The sequence below is a fragment of the Delphinapterus leucas genome, chromosome 11 (assembly GCF_059928025.1).
Source record: "Delphinapterus leucas isolate spDelLeu-1000000601 "Yukka" chromosome 11, BTC_Dleu_Yukka2, whole genome shotgun sequence".
Classification (NCBI taxonomy): domain Eukaryota; kingdom Metazoa; phylum Chordata; class Mammalia; order Artiodactyla; family Monodontidae; genus Delphinapterus; species Delphinapterus leucas.
Genome location: NC_143139.1, coordinates 74,690,775 through 74,710,741, shown reverse-complemented (window position 1 = coordinate 74,710,741; position 19,967 = coordinate 74,690,775). Strand labels below are relative to the sequence as shown.

The 19,967-nt window shown below is 40.9% G+C and overlaps 1 long non-coding RNA gene across 1 annotated transcript in view; it reads left to right on the top strand.

Moving 5' to 3' along the window:
- Positions 1-19,967, top strand: part of LOC149748054 (uncharacterized) — a 234,409-nt gene that overhangs the window by 162,815 nt on the left and 51,627 nt on the right. The window lies entirely within an intron of this gene.

Below are 19,967 nucleotides of genomic sequence, written 5' to 3'. Positions count from 1 at the left end.
TATAAAACTTGATCATGTGTCCTTAAAAGCCATAATATAATGATCTGGATGCAATCATTTGACAACGAAATGCAATTCTTTGAGTCTATTTTGATATTCAAAGACAGCAACGATGGCCTCCAGGGACAGAGAATAAAAATGCAGGTAGAGACACATGTGAAAGGATGTCATTTACAGAGAAGTCCAAAATGTTTTACTGCTGGTTTGTCTGCTGACTCCTTATCAATTAGCCTAGGTTCCTCTAAAGATAAGAAATAGAATGTTCAGGTTTCTGTTTAGGTATTTCCAGTTGAATGGATGATTGGTCAAATGATTGCATGCTCTTAGGATGGATTCCAGAATCCTTAATTAACTGGCCTACATGTGCTACGGGATCTGGTTCTTTGACCTCCCAACCGCATCTCAACCACTCCCATCTGGCTTTCCATGCTCTTCCACCACTAGCCTTCTTTATTTTTTCCACAGTACCATGTTCATGCTCCTTCTGTTTCAAGATCTTCACCTGTTCATTACATTTCCATTGCCCATCCCCTCTCTCCATTCCCTTTCTCCTCTATCTTCTAACCTCCATGTCTCAGCTTCCTCTTTTCTTAGAGAGTCCTGCCAGACAGCACTGGCCAAGTGTGTCCCCCCCACCCCATAGTGAGCCCTTGCTAGTTCCCGACACTGTTCTAAATGTTTCCCATCTGCTGTCCCTTTATCCCCACAAACCCTTGGAGGCAGGTATTGCTATAGCCCCGGGGCATAGCTGGGGAAACTGAGGCACAGAGCATTGAGACAACTAGCCCACTGTCTCAGGGCTGGTATGAGGGAGAACAAGACTGGAGCCTCCTTGTTGGATTGTCATGGAGCCTCCTTGTTGGATTCTAGAGCCCATCATTCTCTCAGCCACTTGGCTAAACTTCCTCTCTTAGGAAGCTCTGTCTGCTCACTCCTAGCATCCTTCTCCTTGAGGCACTCATCCTCATAATTGTTTTTGTGAAATTGTTTGTCTTTTGTCCATCTTTCCTAAGATAGCCTTTATGAGAGCCAGGTCTAATTCTTAGCTGCCTAGCATTTGTGCCTGGAGCATAGGAGGTAGCTAATAAATGTTTGAAGAGTAAATAAATAAATAGATGGTCAAATGGAGGAACAGATGGTTTGGCAGATGAATGACGTTATTGGCTTATGTCTTTTAAAAATGGTGCCAGTGAATCTTGGATTTTAAGCTTTACACACAAACAATAACCCTGTCCCTGGGGTAGCAATATTATCATCTTATACAAAAAGCAGGGTATTTTGGACAGGCTACGTCTTGGTTCATCTTGATTTTATTTTTCAATGGGAAGCAGTGATGTAGGATGCCCCAGATCCAGCCAAACTTTGAAGAGGTCAACGATAAAACTGGGAGGAGGTAGAGAAGGAGTAGGATAAAATGGTGTAGTATTTCTTAGCTAAAAGAGACCATAAAGATCACCAAATTCAATTTCTTCATGTTACAGTAGCTGATGTAGTAAAGATTCTTAGGTACTAGGACCAGATTTCTTCAACCGTATCTTTACCTGTCTTCAGTGTGGGCAGCAGAATTCAGAAGTGTTCTGCCAGTGCCTTGCTGTCTGGTATGCTCTGCTGCTGTCAGATAAAGATAAGACATGGGGCATTTTAGACAAGCTATATGACTCTGATATGACCCTTTCATCCAGCTAAGGAAGACACAGTGACTGATAATGACTTCACAAACATCACCTGCTTACCAAGTGTCTGAACTCAAACACAAATCAACAATCTGAAGGCATAAAGCAATTATTTCATAGAAGTGTGAGGTTTGAACACAGGTTTCTGAAGAAAAAGCATTTTCTTCAGAAAGGTAAAGATATTCCATTTGAAAATAGTAAAGGTATTCCATTCAAAAACAGTATGGCAATTTTTACTAAGGTCAAAGGCCAATTTCAAAGAAAAGACCTCTCAATATTTTTCCTCATTCGGGTGTCTGACCTGCATAGAAATACAACTCCAAACCCAAAGTTTGCCTAGAAAAATACTGCATGGAACACAGTACTTGGAGCCAGAAAACTGTCCTATTTTTAGCTGTGTCCTTGGGAAAGCCACTTGACCTCTCTGAGTCTCAGTGTTCTCATCTGCAAAGTGGGGCTAGTCCATCAACAAACACCTCTATGGTGTTTTCTTTGAGGTTTATGAATGATGGGGAGAGCTACCATTTCTCAAGTGCATACCAGTTTTGGGTACTTTACCTATATTATCTCGTTCTGTTCACAACAAAACCCTGTGACAGAGACATTGGAAATTGCAGCTTAGAAAGTTCAGCAACACGGTGAGTGGAAAAGCCAGGATTCAAACCCAAATCCACTGACCCCAAAACCTTTGCTCCTTCCACTTAGCTTCACATCCAGCCTCATGTATGGGAAAGGGCTTGGAAAATTGTGAAGGGCTAGGTATGTGATTACTATTGTTTTTGTATGTGGCCTTAACTGGATTTATGCTCTCCTCCTACATCCTTTTTTTGCCCATTGTTAGCTGGAAGAGAAATCTTTAGGGAAACTTTCTTTACCCTCTGGAGCTCCTTGGAAGAGAACTGGAGTGGAAATTGCAGGAGCTTTGCCTGCCTGCCTGTCTTGTGGCTCTGCCCAACTTCCACATTTCCTAGGGGAGCAGCGTAGTTGTAATTGGTTCTGCAGACCCCACAGGCTGGGACAGGGAGCCAAGCCCTCCTTCTCTTTCTGTCTTTCCAAGTGTTGGAATATGTTCAGGTAAAATCCCCTCATTTCTCAGCAAAATCCTACATTTTGGGGAACACTTATTCTCTTGAAGATAATCTACCTTTAAAGGTCATGAATGTTTAAAGTGTTATTTTATTTTATTTTTTCCCAGCTTTATTGAGGTATAATTGACAAAACTGTGTATATTTAAAGTGCACAATGGGATGATTTAAGTATACAATGTGAAATGATTGTCACAATCAAGTTAATTAACATATCCATCACCTCATATAGGTACTTTTTCTTTCTTATTCCTTTTTATTTTTTTGGTGAGAATGCTTAAAATCTACTCTCGTAACAAATTTCAAGTATACACTACAGTATTATTAACTGTGATCACCATGCTGTACCTTAGATACTCAGAACAGAGTCATCTTACAACTGGAAGTTTGTATCCTTTGACCAACATCTTCCCATTTCCCCCACCTGCCAACTCCTAGCAACCATCATTCTACTATGTATCTATGAGTTTGACTTTTTTTTTTTTTTTTAGATTTCACATATGAGTGATACCATATAGTATTTGTCTTCCTCTATCTGGCTTATTTCACTTAGCATAATATGCTCTAGGTTCATTCATGGTGTTGTAAATGACAGGATTTCCTTGCTTTTATGGTTGAATAATATTCCATTGTACATATATACCACATTTTGTTTATCAATTCATCTATCAACAGACACTTAGGTTGTTTCCATGAAGTGTTGATAATTTTAAGTTCTGTTGTCTCACACTCCTTTTTCACTCCTGTGGTTGCTGGTTGGTTTGACGGTGGGGTTAGTACTCCCAGTAGCAATGGCCAGCATCATGGGGATGCTGCCAGGAGGGTCTCTGGGCTACTTTTTGCACTGCGTTGTAGTGAATTGTGACCGGAATGTCTCCAAAGTACTGACACCAAGGCTGGGCACGTACAACATCCAGAACCACTGAGGACAAAACAAAATTATGGAAAACAAGGAACATGCATTCTTTAGTGAATGTAAATTGAATTCAGAGCTGAAGACAGATAAAGAAAAAGGCTGAACAACTGAATAGCATTTTTTTCCCTCTCAAGATGGTCTTTTCCTCCTTAGATGGACACAACTTGCCATAGTATTATGTGATACTGTTACTTGGGGTGACTATAGAATTTATGGACCAAGCCAAGATACTTTTGAAAGTAACAGGAGGTGTTAAACCTATTCCCAGGGCAACAGGCATACCCCTACTACCTTGGGCAAGCCAGGATATATATGATCTGCCCAGTATTGCCCAACATATCCACTCTGGTCTTTAGGATCTGTCTTCTAGATGTGCTTCTAGATGAGATACGCTGTGTCCTGGCTCGCACATGTGGCCGAACGCATAATCACTCCCTGTTCATTGAGTGGGTAGTTTCCATTTTACCCTTCCTCAACTCTGCTCCCAGTTAGGCTTCGTTTTCTCAAAGGTAGGGATGGGAATCAAGACTCGGATTGTTCAATCAAACAGACTTGAGTTTTAATTCTAGCCTGGCAACTACCAGCTATGGCAGTATTTAGGCAAGTTGCTTAAACATCCCCAATTCTCTGATTTCTCACCTGTGAGGTGGGGATAGTAATAGTGTCAATACCTACTTCAAACAGCCATTGTGAGGATGAAATAAAGTAAAGCAGGTAAAGCAATTGACAGTGCCTGGCACGTAGCAAGTGTTTAATACATATTTGCTATATTTACTAGCTATTATTCAGTGCTGATGAAAAGGCAGAGATTATATAACCCCTCATATTTTACCCCCTAAGGCCAATAAATATCTAGAACAACATCCCGCTGCCCTCCCAGTAAAATTAATCCCTTTTCCCATTTGGCTTATACGCTCACACTCCTAGTATAATGTTTATAGTGTGTTATGCCCAACTAGACTTGTATCTCTTTCCTCTCATTCTTTTCTTCTTCCTATCACCTGGTACCTAGCACTGCCTCGCCCACGGGACGCACTCAGTAACTACTGGTGGAATTCAAATTCCACAAAGGGTGGTTTGGAAAAGACTGTCCAAATTCTTTTCAACTCAGTAAGTAAATGCATCACTTTGCATCATGTCTTTGTAACCACCCCCATTCGCTCCTTTGGACTGGTTAAGTGGACACCTGAAATTCAAGGTCCCCAGAATAGAGGTCCAAGCTTGGGCTGAGTTTGGGAGCTGGGTCAGCAGACCCATGGTCTGTTGTGCTTGGCCTGGGTGGGCAGCAGCCAGGTGAACTGGAGTGGAAAGATGGGAGCATGGAAGACAAATCTGGACTGTTTCCTGGTGCTGCCACCAGCTTTGAGGCTTTGGCTAACTTTATATTACTCGTTGAGCCTCGCCTTCCTCAGCTGAGAAGTTGAAATGATACCATCTGTATTTTTAGTTAATCTAGGATAAGAAATTATATAAAGTGTGTGGCATGTTAGTGGGAGTTCAGTAAATGGTGACTATTGGTCTCCTGGACATAAGTGAGGAGGTAAGAATTCCCAGCAGGGCTAAGATCAATTTAGAAGGTCAGTCACAAAACAACTTACCAGGAGTCATCAACAAGCTGGAGTCAGAAAACTGGAGAAAGCTTGTGTTGAAAGTTGACCAGGCTCAGAGTAAGGGACAGGTTTCTGCTGTAAAATAAACCCAAATCCCCAGCCCAACATGGGAGCCCAAATCAAGTTAATCAAGGCATTTTGCTTGTACATCAGTCCTAGGATAAGTGCTGCCTTTTAAACTCTAGCCTTGCTACGCAAAGTGTGGTCCAAGGACTAGCAGCTTCAGTAACACCTGGAAGCTAGTTAGAAATGCAGGTTCCTCAGGCTCCACCTCAAACCCCTAAGTTAGAATCTGAATTGTACAGTGATTCCCCTGGTGATTCACATGGACATGATAGTTTGAGGAGGAGTGACCTAGCAGAAACCAGGACACAGCAGATTGACTTTTCTTCAAAATAAGATCTGCTTGGGCTTCCCTGGTGGCGCAGTGGTCGAGAGTCTGCCTGCCGATGCAGGGGACACAGGTTCGTGCCCCGGTCCGGGAAGATCCCACATGCCGCGGAGCGGCTGGGCCCGTGAGCCATGGCCGCTGAGCCTGCGCGTCCGGAGCCTGTGCTCTGCAACGTGAGAGGCCACAACAGTGAGAGACCCGCGTACCACAAAAAAAAATAAATAAAAAAATAAGATCTGCTTAAGTCTGACAGGCCAGGACCTGGAACTCCCACCTGACTTACTAGGATCTGAGAGATGGCAGTCCTCTGCTCCCGGTCCTCAAATCTCAAGGCTGCTGACTGGGTGGGGCCACATCAGCCCTCATGGTGAATAAGGGCCTTCTACTGGGACCCTGAAACGCTCTTTCTCTGGAAACCTTGATTCCTTGGAGCCAGGGCCAGGTTCTCAAGGAAGAACCTCTTATTTACTTGCCACTAGCAGGTCCCCTCACTCTCCCCCAAGAGTCCACTCCTCATTTGCTTATGCGTTCCTCTTGCTTGGCTACCTTCCCACACTGCCCCAATTATCCAAATTTGTCACAACCTTCATCTTCCTTTAAGCCAATAGTTCTTAACCTTGGCTATATTTTAGAGCCATCTAGTTCCAATCTGCTGATAAAATAAAATAAAACAAAAACAAATACAAAGCAATATTCAGGCCTCACCTTTGACCAAATCCAAATCTTTAGGGAGTAGCACTCGGTCCTTAATATTTTTTAAAGCTTCGAGGGTTATTCCAATATGCAGTCAAGAGTGGGAACCACTGCTTTTAGCCTTTGTTATTTTTTTCACTTCTAGGTTACCTACAGTTTTTCAATACACAAGAGGACTTAACTTCATGTTATCTTGTGCTGTTCTCTAATTTGTCAATCACCTCCCCAAATAAATTGTAAGCTCTTACCTAGCGGCACTGGAACAGGCTCATCTGGGCTTGTGAAAGGCAGTTGTCATGGTGGAAACAGGGTCTATAATGGTGGGCTACTGGGTGTGCATCTCTTTCCAGATCCACCCATTGGGAGCTTGCAGTCGGCCATCATGCGAGTATTTATAGCACAGAAAATTAGCATACAAATCAGAGTGTTATACATTTATTTTTTCCAGAGAGCTACTTGTTAAATATTTACCAGCATACCACTGTTCTTTACAATGGCCCACATTTGGCTCCCAGTACTGGGAGTAGGGTAGACATTTAGTAGGTTGTTACTGGGGCAGCAGTTTTCAGGGCAAGATTTATTGAGCTTGAAATAAAAGAGGATAGAGATAGGGGATGGTTAGGGAAGGAAAGCAAGCCTAGGTGAAGGGTTTGGCTGTATGGGAAAGACCGACTAAGGCTCAAGGAGCAGCTTATACAGATCTGCTTTGACAAGCTGTGATTTTAGGAAAATATCTGTCAGTGGAGATTCCAGGTGGCAATGGTGAAGAACTTGAACAGACACTTCACAGAAGATATATGAATGGCTAGTAATAATGCTCAACATCCTTACTCATCAAGAGATACACATAGTAGCCCACTGTCATAGACCCTGTTTTCACCATGACAGTTGCCAATTAAACCCACGGAGATAACATTTTGTTCCCAGTAAATGGCAAAATCAAAAAGACTGACAATACCAAGTATTGGAAAGGATGTAAAGTAACTGGAACTTTCATACATTGCTGGTTGGGGGAATAAAATGAAAAAAATCTTTGGAGAACTCTTTGTCAGTTTCTTATAAAGTGAACGTACATCTGTATTATTAACAAGCATTTCCATTCCTAGGCATTTACCTAAGTGAATGGAGAACTTAAGTCCACCAAAAGATTTGTACAAGGATAGCAACCTATTCATAACAGCTAAAAAACAAGAAAGAACCCAAATGTCCATCAACAGGCATATGGACAAACTAATGGTGATATATTTATAAATTGGGATCCTACTTAGCAATAAAATAAAAAGGAGTAAACTACTGATCCATTCAACAATATGGGTGAATTTCAAAAACATTGTAAGCAGCACGCAAAATGGTATGTATCACATGACTCCACTCATGTGAAGTTCAAAAATAGGCTAAATTAATCTATGATGACAGGAAACAAAATGGTGGTTTTATTTATTGGAAAAAGGCACAAGGGAACTTTCCAGGGTGATGGAAATGTTGTAGATCTTGTTTGAATGGTGGTTGTGATTGTATGCAATAGTCAAAGCTCATTGAGCTGAATGCTTCATTTCTATGCATTTTGTCTTCCATGACTTATTACCTCAAAAATGATAAATAATATATACATACATGCTGTATCAGTTGTCTATTGCTGCATAGCAGATCACTCCAAAACTCAGAGCTTACACCAACGTTTATCATCTCACACAGTTTCTGGGAGTCAGGAATCTGGGAATAGCTTAGCTGGGTGGTTCTGACCCATGAAGTTGCAATCAAGCTACCAGGCAGGACTACAGTCTCAGAGGACTTGCTAGGAGCCGAAGGATTTGCTTCCAAGCTCACTCACTCAGCTGTTGGCAGGAGGCTTCATCTCCTCACCACCTGGGCCCTTCCATAGGGTCACTCACAACATGAGTGCGTGTGACCGGGTGAATGACCCTAGAGAGAGAACACTCATGACGGAAGCCACCATCTTTTATAGCTAACCTCAGAAGAGGCATACCATCACTTCTGCAGTGTTCCATTGGTCACGCAGATCATCCCCAGTACAGTTTGGGAAGGGAGCACACAAGGGTGTGGATGCCCTTGTGGAAGGTGGAGCTAGTTGAAGGCCACCTTCCAGTCTGGGTCCCACACGTGTGTACCTTATGAAGCACTTATGCAGTGCCCCCCACATACCAGAAGTTCAGCCAATATCATGGCTATTATTTGGTATCCCAGGCATATTGGGAAAAGTTCATTCACATTTTGTGAGTACATCTTCAGCGTCAGGATGTCTCAGTGAAATCAGTTTAAGCTGAGAGGGGAGGAGAAGGCAGGGAGAAGAAATATACCCTTCCATAAACCAAAAGGGGGTAAAAGGACTCAGCCTTCCAAGAACAGAACAAGGCAGTGAGAGCTCTGGTCACGCAGGGAAGGGGAGAATTTGACAAATGGTTGAAGGAAGTAGGGTCAAGGGATGCCATGCTTAGGGGCAGCGGTATTTGAATACACTTAACTGGCTATAACGACACCACCCTCTCTTGGTTCTCTTCGTCCTTCTCTGACTGAAATGTTTTGAACAGCTCTGCTGGCTCATTCCTCTTTCATCCTGGAATGACCTTCTTCCCTTCTTCCAAGACTGACAACACTCTCGCCTCTCAGCGGTGGATCCTCTCTCTGCTCTCACAGTGTATCCTTTGTACCTGTGACCTGACTCTCATTTTATTCTGTTTTATTTGATCGCTATTTGTTTACCTCTATTTCTAACACTGTATTTGAACTTCCTGAGCCCGAGGACTGTGTCTTATCTGTTTTCAGACTTTCTGAAGTGCCTGGCACACAGTAGATGCTCTATATATGTTGGTTGAAATGAAATGACGTGTAACTGAGATTTAAATTCTGTGTTCTCTAATCTAAAATGTACTAAGCCTCATAGTCTTTTTATTGACCACTGAATTAGTCAATTTCCAATAGAAAAGAATGATTCCCCCTCCTCACACACATGTTTTATTCCCTTTTTGGAGCCCACGACTGTGCAGACCTAAGTCAGGGAGTATTCATGACTTTAGCTATGACGGCAACAATTGATGTTGAAATTACAAAGAGCACAGAGGGACAGATTACCTGTATAGACAAAGAGGAATCCTGATCTAAAAAGAGAATATCTCAGACATCTGTGGGCCATTCAGGAATTGAATCAAACATTTCATCGATTTTTGCTTATAGGTGCCAGTTCCTGTGCTTTTTCTATTTACGTATCCAAAGCCATGTGCTTTTAATACTCCTCAAGCACCCTTTTTATGACTGCTCCTGGTAATTCCCTAATTAAAAAGCCATCATAATCCCCAACTTTTTTGTTTACTTGAAGGAAGTTTTTATTTACAGTAGATGGTTTTATTATACCCTTGCAGTTGTGGCTATATGATATCCTTTTCTTCTCCGAGGAGCTTGAGTCCCAAGTACTTTGTAAGGTCTGATGGTGGACAGTTACCTGGGGTGTAGCTTCAAGGGCTTTTCAGGTTGGAAGAAAAAAATCACGATGATCTCAGTCTTGGAATCACAAATAGGCTAAGTGTCCCAGGACGGCCCGGTCAACAAGACAGAATTCAGTATGTGTGTCCTTGATCTGCCCCATCATTGAATTCCTTGTCCTGAGACTCAAACGCAGCCCAATTTGTGAGTCAGTCTTGACTAGGTTGAAAGTACAGAGCTGTGAGCCCCACCCATGGGTGGACTCGAGAATTAATTAGTCCTGGTTGCCAGTCCTGCCATCCACACATGCCTTTTCCTGTAACCTGCAGGGCATTTTACAGGCATCAGTTAACATGAGTAAGGGGCTAAGTATGAGGATGGGACTTTGTGCTTCTGTTTTCCTACTTAGTCCTTTAGTTGGGTCCAGGGGAGCCAGAGGCAATGTGATATATTAAATAGAAAACCCCCCATATCTAGAGTCAAGCTAATCTAGAATCTTCCTCTCACCTCCATCTCTTATTAGCTCTTTAGTCTTGGACACATTATAACCTCTTTTCTCACTTGGAAAATGGGAGTAATAATACTTGCAGTATTATTTGTTACAGTAATTAAATGACCAGAGAGACGTGCAGGCCCTAGCACATAGCATGCGCCCAATAATATTTTTGTTTCTGACTTCGCTTAGACTGGAGTTCTGTCCTTCCAACCCCATGAGTCCCGTGAGAGTATCACCCCACATTCTATACTCTGCTACCATGTCCACCCGCCAGCTCCCTCCATGATAACTTGACTTCCATGACTCCTTGGAAGTGACACCAGCCCAAACAAACACAAGATCATTGTGTCCTTTGGATTTGTTATTCTGGATTGGTGGTTGCTTTCCTTGGGGCAGAATTTGGCTGTTGACTCAGTTTTCCCTCTCTTGGCCTTAGTCCTAGACCCTCCCATCCCTCTGCTCAATGCCAGTAAGACACAGGCTAGCAGAGTGGAATAGTGTTCAAGTTTACAGGCTTTGGAGTTGCACAGCTTGAGTTTAAATCCCATTGCCACTACTTCCTACTGTGAGACCTTAGGCAAGCCCCTTAACTCCTCTGAAGCCTCAGTCCCTCCATTAAAGAGAGTGTCATAGTATTACCTAGCTCCAAGACAGTGGGGAGAATCACATGAGAAAATACATATAAAGCTCTTCGTAAAGTACCTGGTACATAATGGATACTCAATTACTATTGGCTGTTATTTTATGCTTTGCTGCTGAGCCCAGCTACGTACTGATAATAAGCACCAACCATGAAGCAATATTTCTGTCTTGAATACTGCTTACCTGTCAGTAGTTGGAATCAGGCCACTACTGTTTTCTGTCAAGTTAGGCAGTTTCAGTTTTGTATGATGAATTTTGGGTGAAGGCATGAGTGATTCATTGACCACACATACACTGGAGCACATTTTTATTTATTTGCTTTATCTCCTCTATTCACAAGTGACCTCAGAACTCAGGTGTGAGGTAAGGAAAGAGTAATCAGTCAGGATTCTTAGCTCATCTATGTTATTATTTTCGCATGGCAAAAGGAACAATTTGAATCTAGAAGAAAGGTGATCTCTAAGCATTCTATTGTAATAATCTCGGTGAGAATCTCTAAAGGCCTCAACCAAGCAGAGGGATATGAAATAAAAGTCCCCATGAATTCTGGGCTTTAGAGTGCCCTGCATATCAAAAAATACATTGATGAGAGAATACATGGGAGCCTCTGTGGCTTGGAATCCTGCACTCAGGGCCAGCACAGCATGACTGAAACCCTAAGACACCATTCCCATGGCCGACACCATTGGAGCCCTAGCGAAATACTTCTCCAAATCGGTTGACTTACGTCCTCAGAAGAGAAGACAGTTGCACCCATGTGCCAGGAAGGTTTGTGGGTTGTACCGCTGCTCACGTGGAAGTCAGAAACTGTTTAGAAAGACAGGGAGCATATTTGGCTGGCAGGAGGGTTTAGATTAAAAAAATAAAAACAAATTATTTAACTCATCAAATTCTTCCTGTACGAAGCGTGTGTGAAGCAAGATATTGGTTCTTTACATTGGCAGCTAAATGTAGACTTGTGTTTGTTTTATAAAAGCATTTAATAATGTTGCCTAACTTTTTTAGAAAACAAAGAGAAGCTTTATTTAATAATTTTGATTTATATTTTGATACTTCTTAATTATAACTTGTATTTGTCTTTCAATTTCAATAAATAATTTGAATGTTTGAGAGGAACAATAACTTCTGAAAGCACATGAAAAATACTTTTTCACATTTAGGTTTGCTTTATCTTGTATTTTTGATTAAAATATATTCACATTTGGTATGCTTTGGACATAATTACATTTTCATTTTTAATACCTTAGATCATTGTAATCAATAGAATCAAACTCTATGAAAGTCTTGATAAGAATAATATAATTAGTAATGTTGCTGAAAGGAAGGCAAAATATGAATTTTGTGAAACAAATACATAATAATTGTTGAATTATGTATGCTTTTACCTAATTACTCACCCACACTTTGGCAACCCATCAACTGACTATTTAGACATGTACAATATTAATTAAATTCAGCCATCCTTGATAGTTTATAGACTTTCAAGTGTATAAAAACAACAGCTTTACATATTAAAAGAATTTGTCATTGGGAAGATACATACTTATTAGGGAAGGGGATAGAATGTATTCTATCAAGCAGTCTATATGCTTGAATTACAACTTTTACTCCATTTGTTCTCCTGAAGTGAGAGCAAGGTTGGGATCTGGTGGTACCTAGTCCTCTCATCCAAGATTGATGAGATAGAAACAGGAAAAATGAAGGCAGTGATGCCAGTTTGAAAACCAACCAACCAACAAACCAAAGACAGAACAGATAACAAGAGAAAGCAGTCACTGAATCTGTTTCCACCTGCCCACACAATGGACTTTACATCCTAAACATTATCACTCTGAACTCTGAATGCATTGCCCATAAATTTCAGGCAAATTTGTCCTTTTTTAAAGTTTATTTTTTTGAAAAAAAAAGGCAGGCACAACCTACAGAACCTTTCCTTCCTGATTTGATTGTGTTCATCCACTTGCTAATGTTGAAGTGGAATTCAGTTGTAATACGCTTAATTCAGAAAGCCTATATCCAGGTATTTTGACATTCTTAGAATAAAGACGCAGTCCATAGATAATGATTAGAAATGACCAGGGACACAGAACTCCAATTAAGAGAGATTAACCAGAAACTCAGAAGGGTCCCTCACTGACTCATTTCAACATTTTTCAAATGTTACCTGGATACTATTCAGAAGTCAAATGGCATTACCTTCTGCGAGCAAATTTATTCTTCCTGAAAGCAGGTATTTAAGAAGTTAGCAAGGATTAGAAAAGCATTTTATAAACATCTCTTCGGACTTACTTTACAAGGTTCTACGAAACAATGAAATCATTGTTCTGCGTCAGAGTCTAATCTCCTTGGGAATAACATTTTACCATCTGGTTCCATGGCTTTGTAGTTGGGTGTGTATTAAGTCTGAGATCTATGTATAAGGCACAGGGACAAATGGGTTCCTCTCATAAGTCCTCACTGCCACAGTCTATATTTGTAATCAGACAATCAATACGGCTAACTTGTGCCAACTTCACTGGAGGGGAGTGAGTGATCCCATTTGAGATCTATGATACTAAAGAAATAATGTGAAGAAGCTGTGTGAATGGGGCTCATTGTTTGCCTGTATTTTAAATGTTCTAATTTTTCACAGCATTTTATGGAGAGCTCTTAAAAGGCCTTTATTAAGTGTCCGTTTTAAAAGAGGTGTTGTTGATTTAAGGTAATATAATCTGCTTTTGCATAAGGCTTTTTATCCCAGTGTTTGGGGAGTACTTTGCCAACCCAATCCTATCACCAAAATCCCAGATGTAATTCACAGAAGCTAAGAAAACTGCCTTCTAGATCTAAATTCAGATGCATGGGATATTTGTTAGATTCAATACCCAAAAATCATTTGCATAAATTTGGCACATGACTTTCTAGCTCTGTGATAACTAGACGTTCAATATTTACTCATTCAGTAACCATTTATTGAGCATCTACCATATACCAGGTACAACGCTGGGCAGAGATGAAAAAAGCTATTGTTTTTGCCTTCTAATGACAGGAATAGATGTGTGGATACACTGATAACAATGCAGTGTGACAACTGAAATTAAGTGCAACTTAGGTAATATAAGTGCAATGTAGGAACCTATGCAAGTTAGAGAGCTTAAATAGAGCACTGATTCTCAAAACATGGTCCCAGACCTAGCAGAATCAGCATCATCTGGAAACTTATTAGAAATGCAAATTCTCAGACCTCAGGACTACTGAATTCTAAATTCAGAGGGTGAACCCTGCGATCTGTGCTTTAACAAACCCTCCAGCAGATCCTGATCCTTGCTCAAGTTTGAAAACCACTGGCCTAGAGCAGTGATTCTCAGACTCTGGTGCATATTTATATCACCTGGGGAGCACTTAAAACTCCCAAGGATCAGACCACAACCCAAGCCAATTAAATCAGAATCACTGGGGGTAGATGAAGCGATGTCGGTGCCAGGTTTTAAAAGTCAAATAAGATATTTCCAGGAAGACAGCGAGAAGGCATTTCATGCAGAGGGGAGATTCCACAAAGCCTCGGAAGCATGAAACAGCTCTGGATATTGGAGGTAAAGTCAACACTGTTGCTGAAGTATAAAGTTTGAAGGGAAAAGTAAAGGAAGAATGAACTGAAACAGTAGATGGGGTCAGTTCACGAAGAGCTACGACTTGGAGGATGAATTGAATCTTGGCTCTATGTGTTTTCTATTCTTTACCGGGAAATTGGTTTGGGTTCCACGTTACTACCTCCACCCATCATGCTTCCTGGGCTTGGTTTTCCTAGTAAAATCATTTCTCTCAGCTGAGGCTGTTTATAATTAAGATCAGTGATTATTTAGTGCTCAGTAGAACTCAGCCATATGCTACCGTGAGTGCAAGGAGAGAGAGGATTGGAAGTGGACAGCAGAAAAGAGGATCTGAGACAAAGTGAAGGAGCTTCAGAAAAGGAAAGTGTTGCTTTAGACTTTTGGTTGTAGTTGCCGTTTCCGGCTGAATCAGGGAGAGACGCTGGAATAAGTGCATCTGCCCTCTAAGAAATCAAAGCCAGACACAGGAAGTGGGTGGAAAGAGCCTTCCAAAGAGCCTCAGCTGCCGCATGCCTTCTGTCTGCTGTGGGCACAGCAGCTGCACAGACCCGCCTTGTTGGGAGTCAAGACAGGACCCCTTCAGTCCAGTGACCTCAACCTCCCCTCCAAGGGTAGAGAAGAGGGAAACTGAAATTCTTCCCTGTGACTGAGTACATGAGAATGTGACAGTTATTTAGGGTAACAGGTTTCTTGTGGGCCCTGGCCGCCGACAAGGGCTGTTGTGTGGCGCATGCACCCCCGTCTTGTGCCAGGGGAGGGTACAAGGAGGAGGAGGCCGGCGCAGTTCATTCCCTGATCTGTATAATACGAATACTTCCGAGAGACAGGGATGGGGATTTTCAGGGTGTCAGATGCTCTAACAGAACCTACCCTTTGAATTGGATTCAGGGTCACCTCTAACTAGGTGTTCACATTCACAGCCCGCTGATGAGATCAGAGCAACTATGAATCAGCTACAAAGATAAAGGCTAACACCCAAGCCCGCACTAACTTTATTAGATCCAGATCACTACCTTTGAAATACATATGGAAGGAAAGGAAATATATGAAATGGAAGGAAGTGGGGATGCATATGCTTCGGACAGGCTGTATCAGCTAATTGAGCCTGAGATTGTGATGAACAGTTTAGGCTCATATGGGATGGGAAGAAGCTCATCATTTGATGCTGAATTGGGCTCTGTCAGCTATTTCAGCATCATGTTCATCTCCATACATAATATCACACGACATATTTGGAATACGGTGCCAAGTCAGTTTCCTCCTGGAGGGTTATTTGGTTTTCTTCCTCAGTTAATTTTGAATGGATCTCTTTTGGTTGACTCTTTATTATATATTGAAGCCTTACTCTGTGCCAAGCTATGATAAGCACTTTCTATGGCAATATGATAGCATAGTTCTCAAACCACAGGCTTTAGAATCATTCTCCCAGGTTCAGATCTCAGCTTTATCCCTTTGGGCAACTTGCCTAATCTAGTCTAGCCTCAGTTTTCTCATATGTTAAACAGGAAGACGATAAATAGCACTTGCCTCATGGGATTAATATGAGAGTTAATCAACTTATTCATGTAATATTCTTACTAGAGTGCCTGACACATAGTAAGTGCTCCGTGAATGTTACTATTATCACGAACCATTGTTTTCACCAAGTATGTACTATTTGCAAAGTGGAGAGAGGAAGGAGACTGAGAGAGCTGAAGTTCCGGTTCAAAGTCACACAATTTGTAAGTGGGAGGGAGATTCAGGATTCAAACTCAGCTCTGGAGGTGGAGTCCATGCTGTTCAACACTGCACTGGACAGTCTCTACCAGTCACTTTTTACTATTTGGCTATTTAAATCCACCTCTCCTCTCCTTCTCAAAATGATTACCAGTTTTTCCTATGCATAATTTATTCAATTCTTACACTTTTCTGCCCTGATTTGATTCCTCTTCTCAGTTTGCAGTTTTACTGTTGTGTTTCTGCCTTGTACTCACAACAGCTTCTAATGCCGCCTGTTAGAAACTAGTCATTTTGCTTCCACACATTCCTAAAGATAAGACTATTTCTTAAGAAAAAATAGAATAAAGCAGGAACAGATTCTCAGATGTAATGATCATGATGTGCAATGAATATCTGAGTGCTTGCAGGATCATTACACTTTCAAATATTCCTCTTTTTGTCTGCATGGCAAAGACTCAGTAACACTCTTCTAAAGACAGCTGGCTATTGTAGTCTGAGTGAACAGCCTCACCAATGGATCTGTGCTCACTTTAACAATGAGAGAACAAACATGGTGTGAGTTTTAGATGTATGGGTACACTTATGTATATAAATTATATATATATATATCTATGCATTCATGTATGTGTATGTATTTGGACTATTAGAGAAGATATATTTGGGCACTTATAGGCTATGTCCAAAAACCACCACCATAAACTGAAAAACAATTCAGTCATCTACCAACCTATTAAATTGAAACTATTGGAATTGGACAGTTTCTCTGGGACTCTTAAGGTATAAATGATTTGAGAAGTCAGTTATTGGAAATCAGTTGTTGTTACATGTATATGATATCAAACAGGTTCATTTTGGACCTATGGTATCAAATAGGTTCTTCACAATTATGGCAAAACATGGTTTATAATGCCCAGCACTAATGACTACAATATATTTGTAGAAATGTTATCCCTTACATCTTCTTTTGTTTGAGCTTCCAGTTAGCCATATAGCTGTGTTTTCTAGGCGACAGGAGCTGTACCTTGCGTATACATTTTACACTCCCTCCAGGGGTGTAGTACTTGTCATATGATTTTCGCTCAGTAAAGTACAATTAACTGAAACTCATTCTCTTTCTCTCTTTTTTTTAAACCTATTTAACTGGTTAAGAGCCATGTTTAAAAAATGTTTTTCTCTTAGCCCTTTAAAACTAGTTAACTATTCAACATTTATTGAGTATTCATTGTGTCCAGATGTGCCTTAGAGGAATGGAAAGTGTTAGAAAACAGGTAAGCCCATCTCTGCCTTTTGTTAGCTCCCAGACTAATGGCATTATAGGCCTGATGTAAGTAATTATCAAGCTACAGATCTTGTCTCTGTGCTGTGAACCTCTAACCATATTCTAGAAACAGGCATAGCATTATTTCCTGTGTCAGGCTTCGCAAAAAGAAGAAATCATGTGCGCTGTATTCTTCACTTTTCCTTAAGTTATAGCTCTTTTAGGTTGAAAAGAGCAGAAGAACTTAGGAAAACCACATAAGAGGAAGCCCAACTTTTTTCTGGTTTTCAATGTGTGAATATACTTGATAACATGAATTATTAAGAAACAGCTCCCTGTTGACACAGGCTCTGAGCCACCTGCTCACCCTGGGCCCCATACTCACCTTTTCTCTAGTGACCTTGCAGAACCCCATGCTTTACACGCTGGGATAATGGTCACAAAGTTAGGAGATACCAGGAAGGGCATGTCCACTTACAGCTGCGCCGTAACCACTCAGTAATCACAGCTGTAACACAGTGGCCACTTCTGGAGGATAAATGGGAGGAAAATGGAGGTTCCATGTAGGTTGGGGCTCTAAAATACTTCAAAACGGTCATTTTCTGGGCATTGCACCTCTGGAATATTTCATCAGAGCTCTGCCTCTTCTGTTATTTATTCTACACACAGTTACTTCGTTGTGCCAGGTTTTGTTTACATGTCAGGGACACATACATGAAAAGATGTAGATCCTGTTCATAAGGAATGTATATGCCTGGCTAGACTATTTGAAGGCCCCAGATGTGTGGCACCTACTCCTAACCATTGAAGGAACAACTGTTAGGTTCTGAAACTATATACAGTATTTGCGTTAAGAGACTACAGCACAGGAAGTCCTGAAATATACCAGAGAGTATGAATAGCTTGTGAATGATATTATGCCGTGGCTTAATGCATACTGTGTAGCCAAGGGCAAGATATCTCATAACTAATTATATTCATTTTGCACTTAACAGAGACATTCAAAATACCGATCTTAAAATGTGTAAGTTGAACTTCTGTTAAAATTACACTCTCCCTAAGGAAAACAGTTCTTTTCCCTTGCTATACTTTAGGCTGCATTTATAGGCTGCCAAAACACTTCATTTAATTTGGGGGAAAAGTCCGTCCAACTGTTGTCAGGTATCATGTAACAAATAGTTGTTTTGCTGGGTTTTTTTTTTTTTTTAAACCTTGTAACTGTACGTTTGTATTCTGGTGGCTCAGCCTTAGGCTACTTGAGAGAGACAGAATTGAAAGAATCGATTCAAATAGGCAATGAAAAAGCAAATGTGTATCCTTAGAGTGTTTTGGAGCTTATAACACTGCCACATACATTATCTCATTTAATTATCCCAAAGGCTCTGCAGACAGAGGTACTATTATTATTGTCCCTGATTTTCAGATGAGATATTATTTGAAGAGAAGGGACAGAATTAAGATAAATATAGGTGGCTTGCCTCAAAATCCTATTTTTTTTCCCCACGTTGTATTTCTAAAATCCAGCATGTGTTGGGATAAATCTTTGCTAGAACCACGTTTTCAATATGATTGTTAATACCATAATGCCAGTGTTGTTTAGTTTTCTCAATCTATCATGTGTATAAGTCAGAATTCTATGTCTGGGGTTCTCTTAAAGGAACCTCATGTTGTTTCAGATGTCAGTAGGGGACTATTTAAATCTTTGGAATCAGGGAAACAGTATGGCATTTATTGGTAGCCTTGGGTTTCTTTCTGTTAAGGCTTCAAGTAAGAAATGCCTTTAGTTCTGGACTTGACCTGGAATTTATCTTACAACAGGCCATTAAGGACAAGCAGTTGTCGAAGACAAAGCAATGGAATCGGGGCTTTACGTTAAGCTCAAAATACTTCCAGTTGGAAGCAACTTAAGTTCACAACAACCAATATTCACACAGTCCCTAAAGTGTGCAGGACACTGTGTAGGTATTAAGTGGGAGGGGGGAGGGACACATATTCTGTTTTGTGCAGAGGAGTCCTGGTTTATGCCAGTTGCCCTATGTCCTGTCTGCTTAGAGCCACTGAACCCTTCACTCTCAAAAATTACCCGGTCAGCCTAGTTAGAGTAGATACAAAATCAGGAAGAACTCAAACTCTGTTCTCAAGGAGATTTTATAATCTGATGGAGGCCAGGAGGGGGGATGTAAGAAAAGTGTAAAGCAGAATGTTTTAAACGTTGTTTTAAAATGATGTAAAGCAAATGCTTTGGGAGTTCAGAAATACATATTTAGTTGGGGTTAATTAAGGAGGAAAATATCAGTTCATGTCACTTTCAACAGCAGCAATGAGAGTTATCCAAAATGTTGGGATGTATGTAAAATATACCCTAGGATAGAGAACCTGTGGTTCAGATGTCGTTCTCCATTGAGGAAGATCTGTTTTGTTCTCGTCCTCAACTGGGCCACACCAGACAATTTGAA